Source organism: Tyto alba, unplaced genomic scaffold (genome assembly GCF_018691265.1).
Source record: "Tyto alba isolate M040663 unplaced genomic scaffold, T.alba_DEE_v4.0 Super-Scaffold_45, whole genome shotgun sequence".
Lineage (NCBI taxonomy): Eukaryota > Metazoa > Chordata > Aves > Strigiformes > Tytonidae > Tyto > Tyto alba.
In genome coordinates, this window is record NW_024881321.1 from 2,842,720 (window position 1) to 2,864,989 (window position 22,270).

General features: G+C 40.2%; 1 protein-coding gene across 4 annotated transcripts in view; it reads right to left on the reverse strand.

The window, feature by feature from the left end:
• The window catches only part of FNDC3A (fibronectin type III domain containing 3A), a 125,403-nt gene extending 110,111 nt beyond the window's left edge, over positions 1-15,292 (reverse strand). Inside the window, exon 1 of one of the 4 annotated variants that reach the window (XM_042806029.1) lies at positions 15,135-15,292. The gene's annotated coding sequence lies outside the window, so the exon portion shown is untranslated. Of the gene's footprint in view, positions 1-14,928; positions 15,009-15,095 lie in introns of those variants that run through there. The other 3 variants (XM_042806032.1, XM_042806031.1, XM_042806028.1) reach the window with 3 other exon arrangements.
• Between the last annotated feature and the right edge of the window lie 6,978 nt (positions 15,293-22,270).

Here is a 22,270-nt window from a genome sequence, read left to right on the forward strand (position 1 = left end):
ACAAATGTGGGTCTATGCTACATGTATCATTAAAAGCCTTTTCCCTATAAGTAGTCAAGAGGCAGCAATCTGTACAAGTTAGTGCACATAATCTGGCCAGACAGTAAAATATGGCATGACCAGCAGATGCAGGCGCCTTTTCTTTTTAGCTATGAGGACAAATAAAGACAGATATGAATTTGAAAAGGTAAAAGTAGTGCGTGGCAGTGGGAGGAGAAGTCAGAGAAAAATGGACAAAAGGTTTGCATCAAAATAAGCAGACATGCTCAATAAACGTATAATGGCATTTATTTCCAAGATACCACATTCAGTGCAAGGATACCAAATGGGCACCAGCAGAGCTTTTAAATCAGCAGACCCAGACAGCTTGCATTCAAGACTTCTGGAAGAAGAGATCTACCTAGATCTTTGAAAAAGACTTGCAAATAACTCGAGTCCTGGGAAGGTCTCAGAGGTCTGGAAGAAAACTAGAAGTCTTGCATTAAATACTCAATTGTAAAAGGGTGAATGGAACAACTTAGGCCTGTTAGCAAACAGTGAGCTGAGACCAAACAAAAGTGAATACTCAGCACTGGATGTTATTTGTAAAGAAGTAAAATACAAGTATGATGGATGGAAAAAAAAATTACTTATCCAATTAACTTGATGGGAATCTTCTGGTGATGGATATTGCTAAAAGAGGTACCAATAACAGTAAGAGAACTGGAAAAACAATCTTCAACCTTATTTGGCACTACACAACATTTCTCTTCAGCAAAAACACAGAACAGATATTACATGGATTAAAACTGGACAGACAGCCCTTAAGTCAACTTAACAGTAAGTACAGAGTTGTTGAGTATGTGAGTTTCCAATAGGAAGGGAAGGTATCAGTTCTTGGCTTCTCATTACAGAGCATGTTTTTAACTCAGCTCTCAAGAAAAAAAAAAAAGAAAGAAAAAAGGAAGTCAGAGGGAAGTCTGGAAATGACAAACCATGACAGTGATAAGAGACTGAGTCATTTTACTCCACTAAAATGGCATGAATAGCTTAAAAAGCTGGGCATAACAAAAGGTTTTAATACATAGAGGTAAAGCTATTCTTTCTAAAACAAAAAAGAATGAACTCAATCCTGTGGAGGGTTGATTCTGAAAAGGATAGAATAATAAAAGTGGACAGCCAAATACAAGCTACCCAATAGGCTGTATTAATTATATCAAAAGGTGTAGCTCACTTAGCAACAAGGAGGGTATTCTCACTGCTTCTGGCTGCAAATAACTACAATCTCTACTGCAATAACGTTAACAAGCTTTGTCTCCAATTTGCTGACTTAGAATTGTTGATATCTGTTCAAGAGAGTAGCATGGGTGACTACAACTTCTTGAAAATATTGTTCTGTATTGAAAATCCTGAAAGCAAATTATGTGTGTATCATAATTTCAGCCTTACTCCATATAAAACTGCTCTGGATGATAAAACTGTCTTCCACCTCCATCTAGCTTCTTAATATACTCAGGATTTAGCAAGGTCTTGAAAAGGACACAGGAAAAGCATCTTGCATTTGGACAATGGGTAAGGCTCAGCCTGCAGAGCCACTACAAACAATTCACTAGCCCACTGTCAGATTTCCTGCACCGTGGAAAACTGATGGATGCAGCAGCCTTCAGAAGGGGTAAAGTAATATGGGGGATAAATCTAAGGATTTATTTAAGGTCAACTCACTGCACCATTCTTGTGGACATATTAAAAGGGTCCAGACAAGGACAATGACACCTTAGATGCATACAGGGGCAATACACAGTTGCTAAGCACAGAAGCAGCTGAGAAGTAATTTTCTACTGGTGGTGCAGTAAAGGCACCATTATTTAGAAATCTACACTGACTCATGTGCAGCAACAACTGCTGTACAAGCAGCTATCTCATTTCTTGTCTTGCTACTGAATATACTGAACTAGTAGTAGACATTCAAAGCATAATTCAGGATTGCTAACTCAGCTGACACTGTTCTTTCAGAATCTACACTGCGTCTGTCCTAGGATGCAAGGGAAGTACAAAGTCTCCTGAGATTTCAGCTAAATTGAGTAGGTTAATGCTTTGTACAAGACTTCGGTAGCAACCATTCCCCACTACCCACAACTCAACTACTATTCATTTTCCTTATCATCACCATATGAATTTGAAAAGACTTTGAAATATTTTTCTGAAGGCTATCAAAGCTGAAGGCATCTAAACTTACTGCGTATGATTTGTTTCGAGGCTCCAGGGATTACGTCTGAGGAACCATTAAGGAATGGATTACACTAACAAGCCAAAAGACTAAATGATGTCAAGGCTCAAAGACTGAGTTCCACTCAGTAGTTCGGTAAGCCAGTTTGCTGTCCTGAACTGCAATGACAATTTAACTCAATCCTTAAATGCCTTCAGATTTTGTCCATTTAATGTTTCTGTGATATTACTCTCATATTCTAAAGACACATAAAACTCTGTTTTTTACTCAATCACTTGTTCATTAAGAGTTAAGCAATATTGTAAGGCTGAGGTCATTAGGCAGTGCATTCCCCCTGCACATGCAAAGGATCAGTGTTTCAGTCTCCAAGAGACTAGCAGCTGATCTTAACAATAATCTCTGAAAAGACATCAGCATTAAATCAGCAGGATCACCAAGGTAAAACACCGTGAGTCAGCACCACGCAGCCTCAGTGCAATGAAGGCTAACAGCATACTGGGCTGTATTAGCAGAGAAGCACAGCCCATGGGCTGAGGGAGGAGATTATCCCCCACTATTCAGCATTTATAAGGTGGCGGCTGGAATACCATGTCCAGTTTTGCTCTTCCCAGCCACCTCCTCCTCTCCAGTATAAGGGAGATACCACAAAGACCATTACTGGACGTAAGCCCATAAACGACGAGGAGAAGCTAAAAGCACTAGAGTAGCCAGAAGGTCATCTACTGGCTAGATCCCACTACCTGAAGGATGCTTATCAAGAGCCTGAAATCAAACTCTTCTTGGTAGCACGCAGCAGAAGTACAAGAACGATGGTCACATACTGCACCACTAGAAATTCCATCTGGTCATAGGGGAAAAAAAAAATATTCACAATGATAGTAGTGTAGCACTGGCATAGGTTGCCCAGAGAGGCTGCAAAATCTCAAACCTACAGATCAGTCAGCTCTGAAGTGGGGTGCACAAGACAATCTCTTGGTGTGGGAAGAAAATATTTTTTTGTGTCAAAATGTTGTCAAAAATATTTTTAAATAGTGTTTTTCATCTTTATCTCATTCTTTCTGCTTCTTTGTGTATGCTATAAAGTGCACATTATATATCGATACATTAGTACATGCATGTAATTTAAACATAAATACACATAAGTTAAAGGTGCGTGCTCAAAAAATTTTTACTGAGGGGGCACATGATCAAAAAAGTTTGGAGACCACTGTCAAAGCCTGACCACACAAGGTCCTGGATGAGAGGCAGAAGGAGGCAATATCCAAAGGCCCCTTCTGAACTGAATTCTTCTATGAATTCCAGAATATTAGTCAATCAAAATATGACATGTAATGCCAAATTTAAAGGTTTACAGTAGATTGGAACAGAGAGAGGTGGCTACACTTTGTCTAACAAACTCTTAAAAACTGTCATTAATTTTCAGTTTCTCAATCCAGAATTTCAAAGTGACAGTGACAGAGCTAATCAAAACTCAAATTTGCAGATGTGAGGTTCAAACTTTGAAAGACATACCCATAGCACTGTCCATAACAGAATTACTTTATACTCTGGCCTTTCTCAGAAGAAAAGGAAGAAAGCTGCATTAGAAGATAATTACAAATTTTAAAGTTATACTTTCTTATTAAGCACACAGCACAAACATGTCTTCCACTTTGGTTGGGTTGTAGGCACTACTATGATAAACATAATGATAGCTTCTAATGCTGCTCTGTACAAAAAAAAACCCAAACACACAACTAAGAAGGACACCTTGCCTACAGATTCACTACTTTCAGTTACAGAGTTTGATACAAAGTACAATTAATTGTATTTTCTACAACTGGAGCACTTATAAGGCCACTCTCCACAGTGGTTTCTCTGGTGCTTACTGATGGAGAAATTTGCATCACTGCTTCTTCCTCAGTTTTTGTGATTGCAAAGTGGTGCTTCTCTACCTACCTACTTATCACAACACTCACAGTAAATACTCTTTCACATCCTAATTCAGTCAAATATGGTGACCAACAAATACTTTTATTATTACAGAGGACTGCACACAAGGGCCTTGATTCTACACAACACAAGGACAGAAGTTTAGGCAGGGATAAGACAAGAGTGCCTGACACAGAAAGATGCAGCATAAGGAACAAGCTCAATAAAATCAATACTAAATGTTTCCAAATCACATGTTGCTGTTACATGAGAAATGACAAAACTAGGGCCATTTCACGATTTGTCACCAGTGCAGTTTCACACGTGCTTCAACCTGTATCACATTCCAGCTGCCAATTCAAGGTTACCATAAGGTGTGTTTTCCCTGCTCGGTACAGAGGAGCAGGTGCTCATTCCTCCTTCTCCCAGGTCCTCCTGCAGCTACGCTCCTCCAGGAACCACAGGCAAGGCTCATCCTCAGGTCCAGACAACTTCCAGTAAGAAGGAAAAGCTTCTCTGAACAGGAGACATTTTTTGGTTTTGCCAAAGAACAAGGACTGAAATTACAGAACCAAAAAGACCATAAAACCATCGCCCAGTCCTAATGCATGAAATGCTTCGATTTTGCCTTCTCCAACATGAAGACAGCAGGTGCACTTTAAAAATAAATGTATTGCAAACAGCTGAAGTAATAAAGCCCTCTTATTTAGATTAGAGCCTCACATCTGAGTGATTTTTTTTTTTTTCAAGAAGATGCAAACTACTATTTAAACTTTTCCTGTGATTGATACGTTTGTAAGTACGCACCATGTCCATTCTTTAGTGCCTACTATGAGGTAAATTTATTCTTTATTTTTCCTACAGTCCTTAAAAGATATCTCCTGCCTGTCAATTTGAGACTTGTAAAGATTACTATTGCGATCCCTTCCAATCTGCCAAATCAGCCATCCAGTTCAGAAGTCATCAGGTAAAACTGGACAAATACAAGTGCCCAAGATGTACAAATATGCTAATATGAGGAAAATTCTAGAAACAAAATACACCAATGCATCCCTAGGGTGAAGGGGAAAGAACAGAGCATAAGCAACAGACGTTAGTCATGTCACTTAATGCACTACTGGAAGCAGCTCAGATACAGCGATTTAGCTGGTGTAGAAATATATTAGAATATAATTACCCAGAGATCCATAAGGTTCTAGCTGAGCTATTAAAGTTATGAAGCATGCTGAAGAGTTTTCTGTTTTTAAGAATCATATTGAGCAGATTGATTTTAATTTTTCTCCCCACACATTTACCATATTTTCTAGTCACACAGTTTCTGATGTGGCAGAGCATAAAGGCTTTTCTTTTTCAGTTCTGAACTAATTATTTCAATTAATATGCAATTTATTTAAAAGATGTGCTTTGCTCCTCAAAAAGTATTTTTCCTGTTTTAGAAAAGTGTTTCCCGGAAAAATTGATAAAACATTTTCCAATAGAACAAAGAAGTGGTTTTTTTGTTAGAACAAAGGTGTTCTGTGGAACATTTCTATTCCCCTAATCTGACAATCTCCTTTTAAGTAAAAGTGAAACTGAAATGGCTATTCCCTTCAGTCCCATTCAGAATCTTATAGTTGCAAATAGGCAATACAGGAAGATTATAAAAAAGTATAGTTTCATAAAGTGAATCAACAAAGTCAAAGTCTGACATTCGCTAGAAACTGTAAAACAAAATAATTAAAAATTAAGATACACAAAATGTTTTAATAAGCGTGGGAACTCCCTACAGAAAAAAAAAATCTACAACCTCTACCATAAATATGGAAATAATGCAACTGTAGCACTCAAGAGGTGTTGCAGACACTCACTAAACACAATTCTCAAAGAAGTCTGAGAAACTTGATACACATCTCACTTCATGCTATGTTACCACTGGAAGGTGAACACTAAAAGTCGTAAAATGAATGCAGTGCTGTTATGAAGAAAATACTGATTGGTGAGCAAATACAAGTTGCACTTGAACAGCCAACACGGTTACTGGATACAGCTCACTCCCAATAATTACTGCCTGGTCTCAAAGCAAGAATGGCCATGCCACACAACTGTAAACCTTCGCGTTGCAGGAATTAAGCATACTATAGGAAATGAATACTGACTTCAGGTTACCTTCACACTCCAGGTTGTGAGCTGCAATGATTTAGGAGCAGTTTCAAATGCAATTCATGCATTCATACCATGGGTACTATAATCTATATGAGAATGCATAGCAGATAACTGGAAACACTCCAGCTGTTCAAGTTTAATGCATTTGTATTTATGAGCCAGCAGTTTTTGAATCCGAGCCAAAGAGGCTAAGCTGATGTAGAAAACGAAACTTTTGAAGGTGAAGACTACATAGAGAACAACTAGACACCGATAAACCAGTCATCTGGAAAGGTACAATATGTTCATGGACACTTACTACCTCATCTTGTCCAGCATGACAGTTAAATGCTTGACTGTACATAACAAGACCAGTGCAATGGAGACTACCTGAAAACACCACATTCTGGTTTTAAATGTTGTTATTATTAGAGTCTTAAAAAAAACCACCCACAGTCCTTAGCTGGATGAAGTACATATAACTTGAAGTTGTTGCATAATAATTCAGTACTTTCCAACTATTTGCCCCTCCCTCTTACACCTTCAAAGAAAAGAAGCCTAAACTGGTTCTGTAACTTTTAAGAAGCAGTAAGTGCAACCATATCACAAATCAGAATTAATCTGTTCATTTTACTCAAACTAATTTGATAGTGTGTGTTTTTGTTTTGTTTTTTTTTTTTTTTTAAAAAAAAAAAAGGGTAAATTTTCAGCACCCTGGTGCAAATGTATGCCTAGTCTTTAGCAGGCACATCAATCTGATTTACTGCCACACATTGTTTGAGAGCTACACTGCGGCCTCCCTCGTCTTACAGGAACAACTTCCTTTTAGATACTCCTGGGAAGTATCCTCAAAAAGAAATTAGGAGAGTGAACTGCATAGTGTATTTTTTGCACCACTTAAAGATCTCCAATACAACTCTATATTTATGATACATTGATCTAAAATATGGGGCTGTTTTGTTTTACACATTTGTTACTCTCAAGAATTCCTTAAACCCTCCTAGTTTTACTTTTATACCAGCTAAATTAGGTTCTTCTAAGCTTCTGCCAGGACTGGATTTCCTTCAGTTTATTTTCTGAAAATCACATGGGTTCAAAAACAAGTCAGCCTTTCCCAGTTAACCATTACTTGTCTTCATCTCTGTTTAAGAACATGCTTATTTTTTTGAGAAAACAAGCAAATTCAATTACAAGAATCAAGCTACTTTCTCATTTGTTATCGACTCCCCCTTTTTGGTAGCCCCGAGTATTGAGAACAAATTTTCAAAGTATTTTTTTTATAGGATTCTTTTAAGGCAAACTGAAAACATGGATATATTTTTATTAATGTGATACAACTGGTCAGTGAGATAAATTTATTGCAGAGACAGCTGCCAGTGTTGGAGCTACAAAGAGTGCATGATTCAAGCAGAATGAGCAGCTTTTAAAGAACTCTTATGAAACATTTTTTTCCTACTCATTCTGAAAAATGATAACTATGTTATCCCAATGACATAGGATCGATGAGGCTATAAGTCTAACAGATTTTAAAATTTCTCTCCACTGATTCTTTTTTGGAAAACCTGTAGGTCTCTGCTTCCATAAGGAACGGGATAATAGCACAGAACTTGACAAGTCAAGACAGGCAAATGGAAACTACTTCCCAAGAGTAAAAATCCACTTAAAAATAAGGTGTTTTGAAGCCGAACACACACATTTGAAAGATGTTCTCATATCAAGACTTTAAACTGCTCTAAGTCAGTTCTGCTAAATCATACTAGCAGCTCCCACTTGCACCACTGCAAGCAACTGGTCGACAACACAGTGATTTAAACTGCAGGACAGATGTAAGTTTAAAATTAATCTTACAGAAATTGGTCATTTTTAACATAGTAAGGTTGCCTGATCCATTTCACTTATGCAAATACACAAACGAATGCCAAAGAATAACCAGAGAGGAACTGCTTCTTCCAGTGTCAGTGCATAACATTAATGAAGGTACAGACCACGATAGTAAAAGAATGTCAAGAGGCAGTCACCCTGGCAGGTGCTTCATTTCCCCAATGTTAAACTTGGTCACAATGGTACTGAAGCAGTTACTTGCATGCCATGTCAAAAAAAAAAAAAAAAAAATCAGGGTAGTCAAATAGCATCTCAAGCTGAATGCAACTCCTGAAAACTGATTATGCTACTCATGCAAGAGTTCTCCAGTGGAGAACTCTCTGCAACTACTGAAGGGAAAGACCAGTAAAACATGAGCAGGTTTCTCGGACAATACCAGCAATCCCTTCTCCCAGATTTCACCCCATCCTCCAAGTAAAGTTTTAGTCACTCAAAACTCCATGAGACCAAGCAGCTTGATTGCCCAATAAAGTCAAGAGGACAAAGCTGCTCTCAGTTTCCTATTTTCCACACGAACTTCAACACTGAATAGCTGTCAATTCGTTAATAAAAATAAAGCCACAAAATCAGAAACTAATCCATTTGGAGCTTTTATTATGTACGTACAGCATGGACATTGCTTTGATGTACACAATTAAATGTACCGGAGTACTGTTAGGATATATTACTTGAATTATTGTAATTTATCCTCACCATTGAAATGCCATCAAGTGGAATGTGCATATATACTAATATTGCTACATGCGGGCAGTTATTACCAAGCCTGAAGAAATTAAAACAAATTACATTTCAGTTGCATCTAAGACTGATCATTGTCAACTATCACTACTTACTTCTGCAGCTTCTTTTAGTCCTCATTTCTTAGTACTTTGTTTCAACTTCTTCAATCTACTTTCATACTAGACTAAATCGATAAAGAAATAGTTTCCTTAAAGTAAGGTCTTCCCCATTTACCCTTTTAATAGGTTCTATGGGATTTGTAGAGGCATTGTAACTCCTGTGGCTTATGATATTTACTCTCACTGTAGAAAGTCCCCTAACAGACTACCAATTGATATTTTGAAATATTAGGGAATAGATATAACCATGGTTCTCTCTCATTGCCAAGACAGTGCAAGTTAAAGTTTGTGTTGGACTTTCTCATCCATTCAATTTTTGCCTACAGATCAGTTTTCAGCTACATGCACGCTTTTTGCAGATCATTACTGCTTGATTTGCTACCACCGTCTAAAACGTGTTCCCCTGCCCTGAAGTAAAAACTAATCCACTCGATATTCTGTTGCTATGCTCAGTCTCCTTCTGTCAAGTCATCTAGTAGATATGGTTCTTCCAGTTAAAAGAACAACAAACTCTGAACAACAAAACCCTGCAGTTTGAAAACTGGAAGTTAGAGAAGTATTTATTTTGTCATCAAAGGAGTAAGATATGGTATTGACCATACTACATTACCGAGGGGAAATGAGACAGCAGCTTGGCAGTGGCCCATGCTCATAGAATCTTACATAAGTAGAGCTTGAGCTTTGTTTACCAGACATTGGATTTGTACACTGGGGAAACTCAATAGCATTTACAAGAAAGTATTTACACTTCTGAACTACAGGGGTTTTTTACTTTGTACTGTAGGTAACAGCAAAATTCTAGGTTTGTTAAGTTCATTTGCACCTCAAGTTATTCAAGATCAAAACATATTAAGAACTGAGCTTCACAGATTTAAATGCAACCAACACACAAAAAAAAACAGAGGCAAATGCAGAGAACTATCATGCAGAAGATAATGTTAACATTTGTGTGATAGATATTCCTTTTCACTCCCAGTTACGGGATCAAGTTACTATCTATCCACACCTGTCACAATATAAATCCTTTTGGACCTTGTTGCTTTCCCTACAGACAATTTCCCAGACTTTGATAAACAAGTTTTTCAAATCATGGAGTGCATTGGTTCAATTTTGTAAATTTTCATAGTTGTGAAACAGTTTTTTTGGCACTATATTATAGAAGCTCATATGTTGCCAGGAAGTAGAAGGACCTGTTTTAGTGCTTCTGGAAAGCAGAAGACATTTATCACATCTTAGAAAGTGCTGTGCCTCTCTCTTACTAATGGATTATAAAAATTAAGTCCACTGGTTAAACTGGGATTGAAAACTTGTATATATTTTAATTTTTGACAACTCTTTATGCCCAAAGTAATTGAATATATAAGGTACAACATTTTCTATTGCCTCTAAATGAAGAGGTTTTGCAGCATTATCTTTTCATCTGTCCTGAATGATTTGGAACAACTCTGGAAGCAAAGCTGAGGGAAGGCACACTATAGGCATGTTCAGCACTCCTGTTTAACTTCTTCAAACTGCTGTTGGGATGGTGTTTGGCACCCAAGATACTAAGACTGAGAGGGTACCAATGTTAACCTAGGTGATCTTTTAACTGTGGAACAGTATGACCAGAAGACGGTCCACGCATCCTCAAAAAATCAGAAACTTACATGGAGACAAAAATATAAATTCAGTTAAGCAAACTGGTAGATACACAGGTAGGTCTGGTGAGACTAAGATCAAAAAATGTGCTTGCCTAGACATAAATGGTGAAGGTTTATTTGGAGCCATAAACTCAAAGAGGGCAAAGTATATCCAGTCTAACTCAGTCTGAGAGGTGCTGTGAAGACACTGCCAATGAATGTGGTGTTAAAGTTTTCATAAAGGGTTTGGAAACACAAGGATATTCCATTCCTGATGTACTACAACTGTAACAAGAAAATCATTCTGAACCAATACATGCAAGAAGAATAAGTCCTCTCACAGCTATGCCATCAAAATGAATATCCACAGTTTCCACAGCACCTACTCTAATCAAAACAGATTAATATAACCAAGAAAGGGTGTGTGACCTACCAGGTAAGTATAAAAAGGCTTCTCATTATACAGGGGAGTCCAGCATGAAAACAACAGCTAAAAATTTTATTTAATTATTGACGAAAGGGCATAGAAAATTCTATTTCCATTTCCATTTTGTTAAAATCGTCTATGACAGCTTAGCAAAAGGGTCTGAAGATTTTCACTGGTTACAGGCTCATGAGTATGCGAGCAGCTGGAACAGGACCAGATCTCTGGGGGGCAGACGGAACAACAACAACTTGGAAAAAATATTTTTTCCATCTGAAACTAAATGTAGACTAATTGGAACAATTAAAGCTGACAACCTACAAGAAACGTGTAATACTATGAAGTGCTACAAACACTTCCTAAACATCCTTCTACCCCATCAGCTCTAAAAAATACAGGCCCCGGGATGACAATCCAAAATATTACTGACATAAAAAAAGCCACTAAACTTTGTGGACAGACAAGTGTAAGAAAAAGGCTAATAATGGTTTTTTACTGGCATCAAGTGAACATCAGCATTAAGGAAGCTCAAAGTTTACTGTATATGGCAAAGAACAAGCAAAAAAATTGGTCATTTCTGTAGCTCAGGAAACATTGGCCCCATGAGCAAAATAAACATTGTTTGTTTGCTGAACAGAAAAAGCAGCAATGTACTCATTCTGAACTATTATCGCTTTCCTGAGATACAGACAGTATCTTTTAGTTAAGCTAAAGAGTTGACAGTTCAAGTCAAATCTATTTTTTACTAGATCTGGTCCTACAGGAAAAACAATGGCTCACAATTCAACTTGTGCACAATAAACTGCAGCCAAGTTGAATTTTGCTACAAATTGTCTGGGAATTTCCCCAAGCCAATAGTCTTAAAGAAATGAATGATAAAACATAGAAGTGTTATTTACGGATCTAACTGAGAAAAGCCAATTCATATTTCAGATCACAGAAACACACCGATGAAACACAACATGTTACCTATAGACATTTTTGCAGAGCTTGAACTAGAAACCCCATAACAATCAGAAGCTGGAGGTCAAAAAAAGGTACAGAGTTGCTGGATGCTAGAGGAAGATAAGGATTCTTCATGTACCAAGAGGCACCAACAATGAACATCAATGGCAGCAGACAACAACACTGTCTGGGAAGTGGTCCTGCAGCCTCACAAAAACCATCTCCTCTAGTATCTGTCTGTCTGGGAATGAACAAGACTATCTTTGCCAGTTGCCCTCCATCCACCCAAACCCAGGGATTGGACTAGGTTGTAGGATTTGCCACTTCAGAGCTATCAGTAGACAATCAAAACATCAGCACTTAACACCTTCCAAGCATTCAATACTTGTAGAGACCAACACATTTACAATAGCATACACTATTTCAGAAGTACCAGCAGGGTAAATTTGTGTGTTGCCTGAAAACATCTAGAAGTTAAAACCTCTTCTCTAAAAGAAGTTAAAAAACTTCTCTAAAAAATAGAGAAAATATTGACAAAGAAAAGAAATTGTACCTCTCCTGAAGTCAGACCTTAAGGGTATTGCTTCCCTGTAAGTCCCAAGACAGATCACTGCAGAAGTATGTTCAGTTAAGTAGTTAAAGTTGCAATAACAATTACGAAGGATCTCTGAGATATCTTGAGCCAAAGTGATCATCAGCATAACACTGAGTTAGCTGATATAGGTCCAAATTCAAGTATAATTAAATGGCCACAAGGCAAGGAACAACAAACAAAGCATCCCGAGATCCAGAGAACTCACAGTCCAAAGCAAATGAGTTACTAGTCTGAATCATAATTAAAGTTTCCGCAATTCCATTACATTATTGCCTATGAAAATCAAAAGCTTCTAAGTTTTACTAGTAGAAAAAGCCACTAATTGATTGAAATCAGGTAACTTAAGTGTTGTGTGTAATGACCTCAGCCTCACATAACTCATACATGTAGAGCTTGTCATACAGCAAAAACCCTCAGAAGATCTCCATCTGCCCTGAAAAAAACTGAGACGCTCATCTAATTCTGTCTGAATATTATCATCTACAGTAGTTAGCCCGTGGACCTGCTCAAATCAGATTGCTCTCACCCTGACCAAATGACAAGCAAATGATCACCCAGTCCTGGCCCGTCTGGGGACAAGGACCTGCCTCTTCTAACTAAGGCTTCATCTGCCAAAAATCAGTGTCCGATGCCCCAATGTAATCAATTCAACACGGAAATTTCTGCCCCCCAAAAGTTGCCAGAAAAAAACATCCTGGTGTAGTTTGCCAAAGCAGGTCCTAGATTCAATCCATATATATCAAAATTACTTGCGTACACTCAGCATACACAGAGTGAATCTAGAACTAGATGCCTTGTTTCCAAACTTGATCAGCACCCTTACTGATCCCCCATGCTTAGTAGGAACACCAGCCATTAAGAACTCTATCCAATTTACAACACTGAGTGCTACAGTTACTCAGTTATATCCAACTTTCACATACAGGCACAGACTTCTCCCTACCTGAAAGCTTGCTCCTTCTGCATTCATCATGTGACTAAATTTCATAATTATTTGAGACCATTTCCTTAATAAAAAAAAAAAAAAAAAAAAAGGCAGAAAAATATTTAACTGATTGTACTTTCCAAATTTTAAGGACTGCTGAGTTGCTGTGATTCATACTATTTCACGACACAGAATATCAACACATCTGTAGATGCAGATTCACATCATGGCTACAGTTAAATTTCTATACTGTGTAAAGCAGAAAGTTACCCATGGCCATAACAACAAAATAGCTTCTTTTAAGCTCAGAGCTTAGCAGGACTGGGACCTATAGTTTCTAAGACAGAAGCTACCACATACTTAGCAGCAAAAAATTAAGAGATTTGAAGTCTTCATGATAATTTAAGACATGTATAACCAGATACGTATTTGATCAAATGCAGACTTCTAAAAACAAAGAACATTCCACAGAAATTACTTCATGATGTGAGATGTTCTGGAATAACAACACTTGACACCCAAGGTAGCTAATAAATTGCCTTTGACAAGGTTGAACAAATTACTAACACGTCTTGAGATGCCACTCAGAAAGCATGATTCGCTCCCAGCCAATATATTTTCCCTTGTTTCTACTACTTCTTTTATTTACTCCACACAGTAAAAAATCAGCTGAAAAGTTTCAATTTTGCTTTTAGTTGGTTTCACTTTCTAGTTGCCTGGAAGCAACAAAAAGTTTCTGTTTAGGTTAAAACCAATCTTGAGTAATACTCAGGAAAGGAGGAATTGGGCACGAATCTAGCTGGAAGAATGCCTCTGCTAGCACTCGGCAAAATGATTACAGTGTTTTCGGGAAGATTTTTTTTTTTTAATCTACATACAGAAACACACAGTCAATCCCTTTAGCTGGGAGTTCCGAGGGAACCTTTACGGCTTAGCAGGAGAACAACAACAACAGCAGCAGCAAGAAAGAGGTGTTGAAAACCACCACTTCCTTCTCCTCTCCGCCTGTCACAGCCGGCTCAGCTGTTCTGGTCGCGCTTCGCATCTGCTTTTCTCTCTTTCTCCCCCCTCCCCGAACAACCGCCCTCCTCCCGCGGCAGCCGCGCAGCACCCCTGCCCCGGGGAACCCCGCTGGCCCGGCGCTGACAGGAGGAGGATCCCACCCCCCGGCCGCGGCCGGGAGAGGCATCTCTGAGGGGCGGCGAAGCCCGGGAAGGAAGACAGAAAGTTTCTTCAGCGGGGCTGCGGCCGGAGGCGCCGGTTCCCCGGCCCTGCCCGGGCAGGCGGCGCGGGGAGAAGCGCGGGGAGAAGCGCGGGCAACGCCGGCTCCTCAGGGGCCGAGCTGCCCGGGGGGGGGCGGGTAGAGGCGTTGCCCCCCCCCCCCCCCCCCCCCCCCCCCTCCTCGCACCCCTCTTCCCGCCCTGCTGAGAGGAACGGAGCGGTTTGCCAAGCCGCTACTCACCGCCATGGCCCCGCCGGCTCTCCCGGGTAACGGTTCGGTCTCCGCCACCGGCGGGCAGCGGCACCAGGGCGGGGGAGCGGAGGGGGAGTTCCCGATGGCGCAGCCCGGGCAGGGGCGGCGCCGCGCCGGCCGCTTCCCCCACCCCCTTACCCGCCCACTCGAGGTACCTGCGCTTCGGCCGCCGCCTTTACCTCCTCTCCCCGCACCTGTCACTGCCTCCCGCGGCCGCCGCCGCCGCTGATGCCGCTGCCCCTGCCGCCGCCGCCGCTCCGCCGCCTCAGCGCTCCCCTCCACCTCGCCCGCCGGCGCCCCGCCGCCATCTTGGTGGAGGGCTGGGAGGGGCCGCGAGGGGGCAGTGGGCTCCGGCGCACAGTGCGCCTGCGCGGAAAGGGCCCGTTGGGGAGGGGAGGGGGGGGGGTGTTGTCGGCGCGGGCGGGGTCATATATATAGGCGTGGTTCTAGTCGGGTAGTGGGCGGGGTCTGCGGGGGGGGGCGGGGCCTGATGGGAGGGCGGGACAGTGTGTGTGGGGCTGGGGTTTGGGCCTGGCCTTGGGGCTGGGCTGGGCTTTGGGCTGGGTTTGGCCCTTGGCTTTGGCCCTGGGGCTTTTCCCCAGGCTGGACCCTTGCTGGGTGAAGGGTGGGGAGGGCTGACCCTACCCTATGCACTGAGGTAGCCATTAACACGGCAAAAGTCAAAGTCCACCAGCCCTGAGACGGAGCAGAGCCCCTGGAGCGGGTGTGTGACTGTGAGCACCTGAGGCATCCCCTGCCTGCCGTCCAAGCACGTAGTGTCCAACAGCCAAGGGGAAAGGGGAAGAAACGTGCTTTTCCAGGCGCTTAGACAGGGAGAAACTATCTTCCCTCAACACCTGCAACGTTCAGCTGATGTCCTGAATGCTAATTTGTGATTATCCTTTGCTTAATGTTTGTCCTTTCAACCGTTATGGATTGAAATGATTTTACTACAGTGTTTGGCTTAATGACCTTCTGCAGCAGTAGACTGAACAGGTTTATAATATGATTTTGTTAATTTGCCTTAAAGTTCTCTGTTACTAAGTTAATAAGTTGCTATTTCTCTTGCATTTCAGCAGTGTTCGTATCATTTTTATAGCTTAGCAGCAGGCAGAAGGTAGCCCTTATTGACAAAGGGTGCACCAACTGATGTTTTGTCATCCCAGTTGCTCACTATAGGCCCCCTTTCCAAAACGCATCATTTCACCGGTGAATAGCATCCTAGACTATGGTATGTCAGATCTCAAAACTAGAGAGGCTGGGTCCTGATCAATATTTGGATGAGCTACCTTGTTAGGTACTGCAGAAAGTGCTGCTGGTGATTCATTCAGTGGCATTCGTCTGTCTATGAGTCAGGGCTGAACAAATGCCACTGCACAGCATTTGTGGGTTGTACCATCCAGGGGCATAAAGCTGGAGATCTTTGCCAATTGCAGCTGTTCGGAGATCGCTGACTTTCCTACCTTACTCCGGTTTCAGTATGGGTTTCCAGAATCAGCCGGCAGTTTTGGTGGAATATAGCAAAGGGTTTCCACCGTTGCTTTTGTCAGGCACCGCTCTTTGGTGGTGGGGGAGGCCGAGAAGAGCAGTGACAGTGGTGGCCTCGGGCATCATTGTAGGCAGCCACAGATCCTGGCTTTGTATCAGACCATCTAGTTTTGCACTGGTGCATGCAGCACCGATTGTACATGCCCCCCTGCCCGAGAGCCCTGGGAGAGAGTGTCCTTCGTGCCTTCTCCTGGCTTCCCGGAGGTGCTGCTCCCTCACGTCCCTTGCAGGTGAAATTAAGAAATCTGTGTGATGTTTTGGGTTTATGGGTGCAGTCATACAGCAGGGAGAGGGAAAAGATAAGAGTGTTTAGGGCTCTTTTCCTCATTCAAACACTGGTCCCGGTGGTGTGTAAGTTTGTGTTGCGTGACACAGTTCTTCGTCTGCTTCCTTCCTTTTTAGGTCATAGATGTGTAAATGAGTGTATATAAAAATCCATTTTCTGCTGGAAAACCAATTAAAGTCACCTGTAAATCATTCTGAATAATATTAAAAGTGGGTGGAAAGCATGGGGGAACCAATATAGTGATCTCTTTATCTCTTTCTAGGGGCTTATGTGAGTAAGTGGATTTTTCTAAAACTAAACTGAAATAGATTGGAGCTATTTATCAGTCTAAATTGCCTACACACATCTCAGCTACTTCTAGATGACTGACCAAATGTTCTTGCTTTCATCCAGTGCAGAACTTCCCGCAAGGACCCATGGAGACAGATTTACTTTACAGTATCATACCAGATATACATCCAAGTGCTAACGATGAACATTTATGAAATTAATGTTGTGCCTAAACCCAGTAGAGGGGAGGTGAGGAGAGAAACCCATCAGGGGAATATTTTCCAGAGTAGCCTCTTAAGATATAGTCTTGACTGTATAATAATTCCCCTCTTCTGTGGCTCTCATTTCTTCAGTCAAGCAAAGGTACTGTCTCCAGAGAGTTGTGAATAATTGATGTTATAAGAGTCATTATTTCATATTTGCATTAACTTGTATTTACTCAGCAAAATACGTAGCAATGTAGTGCCTGGGATCAGAATCGGGCAACTCATGCTAATTTTAAAATCTGCATCACTTGATCCAATTCTCTTCATCCTTGCAAGATGTCCCATCCCTGGAAACATTCAAGGCCAGGGTGGACGGTGGGCTCTGAGCAACCTGTTCTAGTTGAAGATGTCCCTGCTCATTACTATAGGGTTGGACTAGATGACATTAAAAGGTCCCTTCCAACCCAAACTATACTATGAACCATTTTATGATGAAACGGGGAAAACCTTCAGTTCTAAAGTTAAAATAATGTAGCTTAAGTGGGAGAGTTCAACAAGTCTCCTACACACAGCATCCCCCTCCATAGCGAGTGACCTGTTTTTACACCTCAGCCAGATTTGTAGGTCACCTGTAGTACCTGTGCCAGAAGGAAGAACGGTGACCACTCTTGGTAGTGGCAGCTCTGCTGTTGTCACATGCAGCACCCCGAGCCTGTGAGGGCAGTGGTTGCCAAATGCAGATCAGCAGGCCTGCAGTCAAACTTTGCAGCGCCTTGCGTACCACCAACAAACAGGTTTGTCATCCAGACTTCATTTGAAAACACTACGGGGAGTATTTACCATGATCTCACAGACCACAGGGACAGCAGTTTGCACTGTGGACAATGAAAGCCATGAGGTCAGTAACTCTGCTCTCTTCTACCAGACAAGTAGCATCTGTGTAATACAAAACAATTAAAGAAATACAGCCAGTATTTATTTTCTAAAACAGGTAACAAATGTATGAATGTAGCTCCCCTAAAATCAACAAGCTATAAGATGATAGCAGCTTTATCAGGTGAGTGGCATTTAATTTTGATGTATTGGTAAAAAAATGCAGAAAACTTAATTATCAAAAAATTGAGTTACTGATTCCTCTGTGTCATCTCAGATATACTGTGTTTTCACCTGAGCTGCATAATACTCATTGTATTTGTCCAGATAGCTTCCAAAGAGTCTTCCAATCAGTATAAATTATTTTCTGGTTTCTGATTTGTATGAAGGGATTTAAACTGTAACAATCCCACTTTAATATCAGAATGATATATCAAAATCAGAGTTTGATGAAAACTGTTTAATGGTAGGCATAATTCATATAAATGGTAAAATACGTGTTTGTGGGGAAAAAGGAGTCTGAGATTTATTTTATATGATCAGCTGTGTTTTTGCACAACTTGGCAACTAGCAGAACTCAAAAAACATTGAGCAGTGGCATATAATAAAATGTTTATTGTGTCTATATCTATTTTATGACACTTGTTAAATAAAAAATATTGTATGATCTATTTTACCATACTTTTCTCAAAATGCTAATGGACACCTTAAAAACACAGAAATCCACAACTCTTTGGCTTCTTTACTTGCTTTTCAGGACATGGATGATGAGGTAAAACATACTCTGACAGGATTAAACCAGCTGAAATTTTAGAATGATGGTACCAAAATGAATGGGAAGATTAAATGGATAAAAATGTTAATCCTGTCAGAGACAACAAAATTCAACCATTCAACTCCTGCATTACAGAAGTAACTCTAACACAGTATCAGGAATCTGAGGGAAATTGCAGTTCACTAAATTCAGAAGATAACTGGAATATGTCATTTCCCACTTACTGATTCATCTAATTTTCTGGGAGAAATTCCACCAGTTTCACTGGGATTACTTAGGGAACTGGGTGTTACTTAACAAGAATAAGTTTGGCAGATTGTTCGCCTAAGATGTTCAGGTGCTAAACCAAACCACACTCTACATAGAAGTATTAATTAGTCAAAAGTTTTCAAACTTGGTGTCAAGATTTAGACTTCAAAAACATTAGCTGGAGCCCAGCTGACAGAGCAGTCTAATTGTGTGACATTTAATTTCTGATATGTTTATTTGCCAGCCAGAAAAGCAAAATAGAGTCAGGGATTACTTGCACGGGAAGAGGAACTACATGGTTTAACCCTCAAGTTCATTGATTTTACTTTATTGAAATAGAAAAAAAAAATATATATGGCACAAACTTGTTATAATATTACTTTTCAATCTCAAGTCAAAAAAACAAAATACAAACAGTGAAAAATGCCTGACGATGATGTTCACCTTGGCATTCTTGCAACTGATTGTTTTGTACCTTGCAAATCTTTATTTGTTGAAAGCAGCCACTAGTTGAACTGTGATCTTCCCATTGTGAATTAAAGCTATGATTTCATATTATCTACTGCCTTGAAACGATACTTCAAGCAGTGATTGTAGACACCAACAAAGCAGTATTTATTGGCCTCATCACTTTCAAAAAACACTGATGTTTGTTTTGGCTTTGTGTGCTGAGATATTTCTGAACTGTCTTTAGTGATCTCCTAGTTAACAGTTGGCTTGCAATAGATAAAACTGAATAATCAGTCAGCCCCGGTTGTAATCAGAACGTTTACCAGAAGCACACTTTTAATTTGTGCTTCTGCTTGGAGCTGGTTTGAAGCAATTTTGTAGCCTTCCTTTTCAAACCCAGGTGAAAAGTTAGACATTAAAAGATCAGTTGTATGGAATCAGAAAGACTTAGAAAATTAATGTGCAGAATTTAAGTGGCTAAGTTACTGGCCTGTGTTTATTTATGAGCTTTTTCCTTCTTGAATAATCAGGAATTTCATACCCAAGTTTAGATTTTTCCAGGAACTTTTCTCTCAGGATAAATGGTAGCTTTCATCTGATGGACCATTGAGAATCAAGTGTGAAATTTTCTGGAAGATCATCTTTCTTTTGATGGCAGAGCTGTACCTGGCAGAGTTTAGGATGGTCTGACCATGCTTAGGACTTTTTGACCTGGTTGAATAGCAAGGAAGTTACCTGTCCCATTTGAGCAGCTCTGCCTCTAACTTGAGGAGTTTTGAGACACACAGGATTTCCATTATCTCATCCTGAAATGCTGGGTTTGGGGTTTCTGCCATGACTCTTTTTTTCCAGACCTTTGAAATACCAGGCTCGTGTTGTGCTTGCAAACAAAGAAGTTGAAGAAAGTTTTTGTCAACCTCTTCACATAAGGGTGTATTTCAAGCTTGTTCAGTAAAAAAGCCTCGCAGTGCAAGTCCTTGTCTGGCAAGATAACAGCCTGAGTTCAATGTGCTCATGGAATACTAATTAGTCTCCTCATTCAGATTTTCCAGTTTTCTTCCTTTTTTTCTTTTTTTTTTTTTTTTTTTTTTTTTTTTTCCCAAGACGACTGAATATTTAGCATGTCGCCAACGTTCTCTGTGGTTTTCTGGAAGAATTTAACTGCTTCATGGTGGCTTGGAGAAAGCTGGTTCCTCTCATATTTATTTCAAGTCTTTTTCTTCCAAATGAAGTATCCAGACGATGTGAAAGCATCATCTGCGTGTTCAGAGAAATACTGTTCGCACCTAAAAACGCCACGGCAGTGGAAATCGAGTATACTTCACTAGCTTCAGAATAATGGAGCCATTGAAAAATCTTCAAACCAGGATGAGCACAAAGAACAGTCTTGTTTTCTGAAGTTCTGTGCAGGGAAAAGCTCAAGTCATGGTTGATGAGGTGTCTCAGAAATGTTAACAGTGTCAAGCAACTGGCAATTGGTTCCTGTGGCAGGAAATAGCAAAGGCAGCTCAGTGCTACGAGCAGTAGAAGCTGGCCTTATTGTTGTTGGAATTGTAGTTTCCTCCTTTTTAATCATCATGTGTTGTTAAGTGAATTTGTTTTAGCCCCTGGAGAATACATATTTTGCTTTTGTGTGGTCTCTACTCATTTGGTAAGAATGGTACTGGCTAATGTACACACAACTCTTGAGCAAACTGAAATATTTAGCCGGTCACTTGGTTTATGCAATTGCATTTGTTGCAGAAAAGTTTGGAACATGGCAGGATGACGAAGAAGAATAGCCTACACCATGAATGGCTGTTAAAAACAAAGACGCCACCTCTAGCTTAGGAGTCTCTGAGCCATAAATTGCTAAGGGCTGGAAAAATGCTGGGGAGAAGTATTGCTGTGCAGTTGCCCATTGCATTGCTGTTGGCCATTGCTGGAGACAGGGTGCCAGGCTCTTACAAAGAACTGCTCTTTGGTCTGACCCACTATGCCTGTTTTCATCTACATCTGCTTTTATATTTTGTCTGTGCAAAAAAATTGTAACAAAGAATAGGCTATAAAGAAATTAAATTATGTTGTGTTAGTCTGTAAGGAGAAAAAAATAAAAAAAAAACTTTGAAATCAAAGGCCCCAGCCAAGGTTTGTCCAGTTCTCTATGTTCATATAGTTGGTGATGAACATTAGTGTTTGGGAGGCATGAGCAGAAAACATAAGTACCTGCTATGGTCTTAGATTCTTGCCAAGAAATATTGCTCAATGATGTGAAATCTTTTTGTTTTTGTTGAAGCATCTCTCTGGTTCTAGCTGATTTTGTTTTAACACTGAAAACTATTTAATTCTGCTTTAATTTTCTCCCAAGTAACCTGTAATCTTTCCACACACTTCAAGCAGAGATGGGAGGTAATTAAACCTTGTGTGTGGCTGATTCTGAATTGCACTGCAGATACTTCTGTGCAACTCATGAGACTTCACTGACTGTAGAAGTGAGCAGCTTCTGTTTATTTTTGTGTGCTCCTACAAATATACAACTGACAAGTACTCTCTAATAAAGTATTAAAAATAAGAAACAAAAAAGGAATAAAAATAAATAATCCAAGCTTCTATTTGATATTCTTTAACTTGAGTGTTCTTTGAATCCAAGCAGTGGGTACGTTCAGTCATCATAACTCAAGCAGATTTCTTGTA